The following is a 9908-nucleotide window of genomic DNA, read 5'->3' on the forward strand; positions in this document are numbered from 1 at the left end:
TATAAATCAAAGAAAGGGAGCGTCTCTCACATGGGTAATGGGAAAAGCATTGAAAAAATCAGAAGACAACTTTGAAGAACCAAGACATGCGAGCAGTTGATCATGAAAACATAAAAATGAAAAGAGAGTGCAATGATTCACCGGCTTACAAACATATTGCGATAGATCAACGTCACAAAGAGAAAGAGGAATTTCTACGTATATTATTGTCGGCAAACAAGCTAAGTTAACATTTCAGAGGAACCCTATTATAATCAAATATATATATAACATTATTAACGCCATGATAGCACTACAAGAACATCTAGATAGGATTGCTGATTTGGCATTGATAATGGGATAATGGATAAAAAGTGAAAATTTTGGTGGAGTCAAATTTACATGAAATTGATAGTTGAAAATCCTTAAATGATTTGATAGGTTTAATTAAGAAAAAAGTATAGGTAGACAATGAACATATTAAATAATATAAACAATGGATATATCAGATGTTTAATTTACTAGATGTGCAGATAGTTATTCTAATATTAAGATTTAAATGAGTAATTTGGAGGTATTTAAATTGGGTCAATTTTAGAATAATTATTTATGTTGTTTAAAAAAGTAATTAATTACCTAACATAACTCTTAACTAAATTATTATATAATGACTCTTAATTATCAATTTTAGAGATAATTTGACTGCTAGTAAAAGTTCATTGTTCAAAAATTTATTAGTAAACTTTGATTGTTTTTATGGAATTTAGTATTTTAAAAATATTTGTATCACAGTTGTTGTGAGCTCTATAAATAATAATAAAAAATGAATTTTATTTGTTTTGAATGTGCTAACTTCAAAGTGCTTAAGTAGAACTGTTATTGAATAGGAGGGTTTGGCTTGTACATGTACATAACTACATAAGTACATATAATCCAAAATCAAATATAGTTTTGTCATTTTTTCGGTAAAAATTTACACGTGTAATTATTTTTATGTAAAATTGATAATTAAAAATTTTTAAATAATAATTTAATCAAACTTATTATATTATCTAACAACTTTTATCTATTTAGCTTCGCATGAAGATAATTTCACATGAGTTTTTACTTTTTTTTTTTTATCAATGCAAAGCTTATTAGTTGTTATTTAATTTAATTTATTAATATTAAACATAGTCAAATATCTTTGGTTTGTTCCCCCATCCCCTTGCCAGAAAAAAAAAAGTTTTTCTTATTCAATGTGTGCAAACTGAGATACAATAATGTCGGTGATAAGTTAAGAGGCAAGCCACCACGTTACTTTATTATTATGTGCCTTCGAACATGGATATAAATAAAATTAAAATTACTTCTCGATATTGTCTACAGATGAAAATGAGATTGGAGCTCATGGCACATCAAATTTAATTAGGCGTGACATAAATATCTCTCAAATAATTATGTTAAAAGAAAAATAAGATGAAAGAATTAAGCAACTAAATCTTAAGTTAATTTTTTTTTTCTTGACAATGATATATATTATATACGATGTTCAACATGAAAGAGTGCATTACCGTTAATGTTTGAAGCAAACATATCCTCGTAATTATTTTATAGTAGATTCTCACATGAAATAGCATAACATTGTTTTATGACAAAATACATTAAGATCAACGAATTCAAAAATAATACTTTACATTATTTATTTATTTATGATTATAGTTTATCATAAAATATATAAAAAAACAAAGTATTATTTAATGTTAACAGATACTTTATTTCGTATCCCTTAACCAATTCCCTTCTCCATACGAGGTGGGAAAAAAGAAGGTCTACTATCAACATTATTACACTGGCCACAACAAAAAAAAAAAAAAGAAAGAAAGAAACATGATTACACCGGCGAAATTATAAAAAGATTGATCAAGAAAATTTAATAATAGACAAGCTAAGTTTTTTTTTTCTTTCATTTAGAAAAGGACATGCTCTTCCTTTCGTCACTATCTTCTATTTTTTTTTTCTAAAAAAAAAAGACTCCTTTTTTTTTTTCACTTTTCCTTTTCCGAAATGGTCTCCCATCAATTATGCTTCTCGTGCGTTAATTGGTGGGAGTGAGTTCAAACATTAAACGTGTTTTAATACATGTTTTGGCCTTTTGGGTGAAAATTTATCTTGTCGGCATCACTAATTGCAAACCATTAAGTATGTGGTATTTTGTCAATGCCTGCACATGTCATTATTATATTCACTTAGCTCTACTGAATTTAGTTGATACGATGGACAAAAAATGAAATAAAAATGTAAATAATGATATTCAAATATAGTGATTGAAACCAAACCAATAGTCGTCTTAATCAAGATATTGTGTTATGAAAAAAAAAATATAGGGAAGAAATGAGTTTACTGAATAATGTAGTACGATAATTTTTTTTAATTTTTTTTATTTGTAATTTTTGTAGGGGTGTATTGTATTTTTAGTTTATTAGACTAATTTTAAAATTTATTATTTACATTGTTTATAAAAATTATTATCTACTTAATAAAATTGTTGTGTTATTTGTTTGAATAGTAAACCAAACCGATTTATAATTAATAATAAATAATTTTTCTATTATTTCTCTAACACGCCTTTAATTAAGAGCCTGAGTTATATAATTTTTTTCATAATATTTTTACTTCTATTATGTTAATCAAATTCTAAATTTTTCGGTCATAAAAATTTAATATTATGTCATAATATTTTTTTTAAAATTAAACTAATTAAAAAATATATAAATAATTATATTTTTAATAAATAAATTTTATTTTATTAATTAAGTACTGATATTTTATTTAAAATTTTGTTGACAATAGTTAATTTTTACGCCCCGTCTCGCTCTTCAACATTCACTAAATTAGTATATATTGTTAAATCAAAGTTATCACCATACACTAAAAGTATTGTTAAAACCAAATATTTAATATTCCTAAGTGAGTAGTATATATATATATATATATATATATATATATATATATATATATATATATATATATATATATATATATATATATATATATATATATATATATATATTTATGATATTTTTTAATTTAATAAATCAAAAATTAATTCGTTATAAATCTTAATTTTGTTTAAAAACTTATCATTAACTAATAAAATATTATATATACAAAATATGATTTAAAACTGACACATATTTAAATAGTCTAGTAAATTAATTCCCAACTAACTCACCTTGGTTAGGGTATATATATAAATTAAATTATCAACTCTTCATCGTTTAGAAAATAAAGTCAATGTGACAATGTCCACAAAAGCAGCCGTTTTTTTCCTTTTTTTTTTTTCGAATAATTATATTCTTTATTGTGATGTGTCTTAAAGGGAACACATGTATGTTGGCGTTATAAGTACACCTTCAGAACCTTTAATAACTTTGATAGTGCTAAGTGCTATATGTCACATACAAATGCTAAAGCCATTATTCCCGACCTTCGAATAATTAGCTTTATAGTTAACTTTTTTAATTAGTGCACTTTAATTTGGATATATTAGCTGATAAGTTAACTCTGGAATCTCTTTAATTTAATTAATGAAATTAAGATTAGGATACCAACTAAAGAAAATCTTGTATTATATTGTCATAATGTCATTCTAATCGCGTTGTTAAAGTACGTTTTTTAATTTTTATATGGAAGCAAAATATGTGTTGAACTGACATATGAGAAGGAGAGGTGCTTCATCTCGTTGTGGGATTAGAAGAAGCAGAATTCGAACCCTGCGAGTTAGATCACTCAAAACAGACGGTCCAAGTTCCTCTCCTCAAAACGTACGGTCCGATAAGTGACTGACAGGGGGACACGTGTCGTGCAGATGCTTCTCCCCAAGCGGTGGTGTAGCACCTCACATAGTCCCACACTCACCATCCGAGTTACATACTTTCACTCATTCACTCTTAAACTTCACTTTCACCATTCTTCTTCTTCTTCATTCCTCCATTCTTTCAAACTTTGCACGGTAAAAGTTGAGTAAAAATGCCAAAAAAAAAGAAAATTAAAGATGTAGATCGACTTGAGTTTTATATTATACATTATGTCAGTCATCCTGATTATATAAGTTTTTTTTTTTATATTTTTTATATTTATAATTATTATTGTTAGAAATTTAATTATTATGATTGTTGTTAGAAATGCAATTTAGAAAAATAAATAGACTGATGATTAACATTTTTTAACGTTTGTTAGTTTTTTCTGAAATTTTTTTACTAAATTTTAATTATAATTATTATTGTTAAGAAATTAATTATAATTATTGTTGTTAGTTGTTGATTCTGAAAATGTAATATAAAAATATTTGGTTTTGTAAATAACGTAATTTTTTTTATAAAGAGCGTAATATATTGCGTATATTTTCGCACCTCACTTAACTATTTGGTCCATTTATCAAGATAAATTAACACAAAATTCTAATCCTTTTTATAAATACGACGAACTACGTACATGCTCTCATATATTCCAGAAATTCCGCTACATGCATTGCTTCCAAATCCAAAACTCGCATGAATGAAGACTCCTCAAACGGCCCTTCGTTTGAGAGTGTATTTGCCACTTCTGTCACATATGGAGCCATAATTTCGTCACCTTACTCTTCATCTCCGTCTGTTCCAACAACTTCGTAGTTGCTTTTGAACTCTTCTTCACTGTCACTATTGTAATCTTTACGTAAAATGTTCCGATCGGCTTCAGATTGTTCTAACTTGGCATACAACTCGATGAACAGATCAGACCCCGGTTTTCAATATAAATCGAAAACATCTCTTACATGCTCGCTTCGTCCGTCACATATTTGGTTTGAAACTAGAAGAATCCACCAAACACCGTTACGGGATATCTGTACAGAATACAAGATATTTTCCTTGCTCTCTCAGAGTCAATCTTTTCACATATCACGCCTTTGAACTCTTCAAATGAGATTGTGAAAGGAATAACAACATTTAATGGATTTTCACAAACAAATTTCACTCCTTCAAATGTTTGTAACAAAATCTGACCAAAATAATATACTTTTAATAAAACTCTGTCACTCATTTCTCTCAGTCACTTAAAAAAAAACTTGAACTTCACTAATAAATATCTTGATTTCATGAAACAAAGCAAAAAAAAAAAAAACAGAAACAGAAGGCGTTGAGGAAGGAGAAGGAGAAGAATACGCGACTAGATCTCTTCCCTCAGTTACACACTTTTATATATGTCCATATAACAAAATTGGACCCTTCAATTATTTTATCCGGATTCAAAAAAATAATAAAAAAACAACTCGTACCCTCCGATTTCAACCCCCATAACGTTCAAAAAATTTTCCATGGCATGCAAAACGGAGGGTCCGATTTCCTCCTTCACAAACCAAATTTTCTCCAGCTGCAAATCGGATCATGCGATTTGTGCAGCAAAATTTTATGTCTGAAGAACTCGCACTGTCCGAGTTGCTCTACAGTAAAACTCAGAAAAAGTTGTCCCACACTTTTATCTTGTACACCATAGTTCCATATCTGGGAAGAACACAACCTACCGTTCCATATCCATAAAATTGAGCCATTAAAGTATGGTTGCGAGCCAAAAAGAAAAAACCTATTAATGAATCTATTATTAGCAAGGTTCTGAAAACCGAATCGATCGTTGAACCGTTCTAACTATTAATTTATTGGTTTATAAATTTTACTGGTTCGACCGTGATTGAACCGAAAAAACTATTTTATAATAAAATAATAAATAAAATATAAATAAACACATTAAAACATAATTATAGTCTAATATTAATCTTAAAATATCATCCAAATTAAAAGTACTACATAAACTAGAATATTATGATCTCATTCAAATACAAATTCAAAAGTCAAATAACAAAACAACTAATCAAACATAAACATGCCAACATCCAACTGATTCAAGTTTGATAAAAAATTTCACTTACAACAGAAAGCATCAAAGCTGTTGCTGGTAATACAGCAGTTCCTCCTGAAACATAAAGACCCAGAAAATTAATACTTCTTGCAACTTGCTTGCATTGAACAACCTGGTATTTTCAGAAGACTAAAAACAAAAATATTGGTGTAACACCCTAAGAATGAACAAACACATAAGCATAATTATGAAATCAAAGGACTTGGCAGAAACATAATGGTGAAAATTCACAAATAAGGGACAGTAATGCACATCTGACTAGAACCAAAATAAATCTTCTACGTATTTTATATTTTGTATTTAATCTTTTTAGGAATATCTAGCCTTTTTCTAAATAAAATTGCAAGCAACAATTGTCACAAAAGGACACCACGTAACATATCTTTAAATAATTTATTTTCAACTGTTTAAAAAAAATTGACTTAATAAAACATGAATGATCCAAAGTAAGAATAAGAATTGGAATGGCATACATATTTTCATGTTCTCAACAATTCTCTCAGGTGTCTTCTAAGCAGCATGGAATGCATATATATTATTGTAGGCCACATCAATAGCTTCCTTAACAGCTCCATCAAGCTGTACTCCCATCAAACAATATGAAGTTAAACAGCAGAAAAAGCTGACTCTTACTCAAATTAAAAAATTAGTTGCAAAATTTTAATTTCAATTCAAGAGAAATAAACAAGCAAAACCTACTTATCAATTAGTTGCAGAATTTCAATTTCAATTTCAATTATTCAGTTGAAGCATCAGTTGAAACAGGCAAACAATTATTCAATCAATTATTCAATCACTATATCAGTTCACACTTCACAGTTCACAGAAAAATAATTATTCAATCACTATATCACCATATCAGTTCACAGTTGAATGACTTGAATCAGAGTTCACAAAACTTCACTATATCAATAAACCACATATCAGATATCATTATATCAGAGTTCACAAAACTTCACAGAATCAAGCAATTATTCAATCATAAATTCATAGTTAATAAAAAAATTACCTAGAGAACACGCAAGAGACAGTGGTTGCAGAAGGGGACAGAGACACCAAGAGACAGAGACAGAGACACCGAGCGACTAAGGGAGACAAAGACACCGAAAGAGACAGAGCATGCAAGAGTGGTATAGAGCACACGGTGGCTTCGAAGGTCGCGATGGCTGCTGCGCAATCGAGGCTTCGAAGGTTGCGCGACGGAGCTTCGAAGGTTGCGCTGGCTGCTGCCCGATGGAGGGGAAGTGAGCGAGCACGAGGCGGTGGCTGTTGAAGGAACGAAGATGGCGGCGGCACAAGACGGTGGCTGGACGGAGGTGAGCTCGATGAGATTGAGGTGTCGTCCCCCTGACTGAGTGTGTGTGCAAGACTGAGAGGAGCTCGATTAGGGCTTGGCTGCATGATGGAATAAGAGCTAGGGATTGCTGGTGATTGAAACGGCAACATTTAGTTGCCTTCCCTAAAAATCGATCGGATCACGGTTCGGTTCGACCAATCGATTCACCGATTCGATGGCAGTTTTTAAAATTTGCGATTTTGCCTATTGTCTGAACTGTTTTTCTCAACGGTTCACGATTCGACTGGTCCGATCGACCGATTCGAACCGATTTTCAGAACTTTGATTATTAGCAAAAACTAAGGTTTTTTTATAGTTAAAGATATAATATTTAAATTTTTTAAAGAAATAATTTTATGAATAATAATATTAGAATACGTTTTTATAATTAAAAATTTTAAAATTTGATTTTTATTATTTTTAAATAAAAAATTAGTATAAGACAAATAAAAAAATAACATAAGATAAATAAAAAAATTATACAAAAATCACAAAATCTAAAAAAAAAGTACTCACATAAAAGAGTATATCATTAAAAATATAATTATTCATAAATTTTGTTTATTAATTTAAATTTAAAAAAATGATGACAGTACCCTCACATGTATTTTATATATATTTATACATGCTTAGATTTATCCATTTAGCTACTATTTTTATAAAAAAAGATAAAGAGTTCCTGTAAGAGCAATTAAATGTTTATTTTTATTTGTTCCAATAAAACCACAAAAAGTTCGTACCTTATGTTTTTACATAAACTTTTTTTCCAACCACTATGAGCGTTTCAGCAGCCACATGTATTCGATACTCCAAGGATTATTTTAAGGATTACTTTAAAAAGTTTATATTGAAAGATTAATAAAAATTTTGAATATTTTAAAAAGTCTATTGTATTAAAACTTTCAGCATAGATAACCTTGTTAACTCATTAGCAATACTTTTACCTTAATTGTATCTATTTAAAAAATATTATATGAGTATTAGAATTTATTATTTTATTATTAGTTAGTTATTAATATTTAAAAATATAAATTAAAAATATATTATTAATTTGTTAAACTAATAGAATTGAATTTATGACAAAAATAATAATAAAAAATAATAAATATTAGTAAATCTTGAATATTTCTTAATCTATTTATCAACTAGATATAAATTTGTGCGTAGGTAATTTTTCTTACATTTGCATGATTTACCAAATAATTATTATTCTTGTTCGAAAAATAAATAATAAGATAAAATATTAAATTAGTCTCTTATATTTGATCTAATTCTATCTTAATTCTTAAAATTTAAAGTATTATATTTAAATGTAAAAAAAATTATTTAATTTTAATAATATAATTTTACTGTGAATTTAAGATTAAATAATTAACACAATGTCATATATGACAATAGTACAAGAACAAAGTTGATAATTTAAAAAATGTACAAATTTGAGAGGTACAGAATTAACAGCAGATGTATCTTCACAAACCACCAACTTTAGTTTAACTACATAAAAAAAGTCAAAAACTCATTTTTTGCAGAAAAATTCGTCAGTAACAATAAAAAAAGTTATCGTCATCTTTATCGTAGAAATTTTTCTTGACAATTGAAAAAGTTTGTTATGAATTTATGAGATTTGAAAATTGAATTTCGTTTATTATTACAGGACTATATTAAATAATTAAATAAAAGTTTTTAAATTTAAATAAAATATTTTAAATTTTAAAAACTAAAATAAAATAAAATCTAAATAAAACAGATTAATTTAATATTTTACTCTAAGTAATAAATGACAATACATACACTGATATAATTAATTACATGAAGAATGGTAAGGTCAACTAGTTCCAAACATGAATGGGTCATATTTTGCCCTAAAATAGAAAATTCCTTCCCTCATCAAGATCATTTCCTCTTTTACAATCATGTGGATTCTGAATACAATAATGCCCATACCAATTCTTGATACCAGAGGCACGTGGAAGAATAATAACTTAATAAGTGCTTTCTTTTTTGCATAAAGTATACTAACTAATAGGAATTTTTTCATTTAAATTAATAAAAAATATTTTTACTGAATTTGTCAAATATTTATTTATATACATATGTGACACACCCTTACTATCGTACCCCATAATACGGAAAAGAACGTATTGAGATGTGTAATAAATATTTAAAAATGTAATTTATTTACACATTACGTATTTAAGTAAATATTATATTTTATTAATTAAAAAAATTCTAACTAAAAAATTTCATCCAACAAAAGAATAACTATCTCAATTTTTGTTTTCAATTAAATTAAAGATGTGAAATATAATTTTTAATTTTTAAATATTTTTTATTTTTTTATTCTACTTATAAAATATATTAAAAAATTACACTTTATCCATTCAACTAAATTTTTTTTGAAGATTCAATCCCATTCAATAACAATACACCCACCACTACATTAAAAATATATTATTATTATTATTATTATTATTATTATTATTATTATTATTATTATTATTATTATTATTATTATTATTATTATTATTTGGTGACATTTAATTACGTGCTATCCTTTTTTACAATATTTTAAAATCGAAAAGATATGTATGAGATTGCATAAATAATAATAATAATAATAATAATAATAATAATAATAATAATAATAATAATAATA

The sequence above is a fragment of the Arachis hypogaea genome, chromosome 13 (assembly GCF_003086295.3).
Source record: "Arachis hypogaea cultivar Tifrunner chromosome 13, arahy.Tifrunner.gnm2.J5K5, whole genome shotgun sequence".
NCBI lineage: Eukaryota > Viridiplantae > Streptophyta > Magnoliopsida > Fabales > Fabaceae > Arachis > Arachis hypogaea.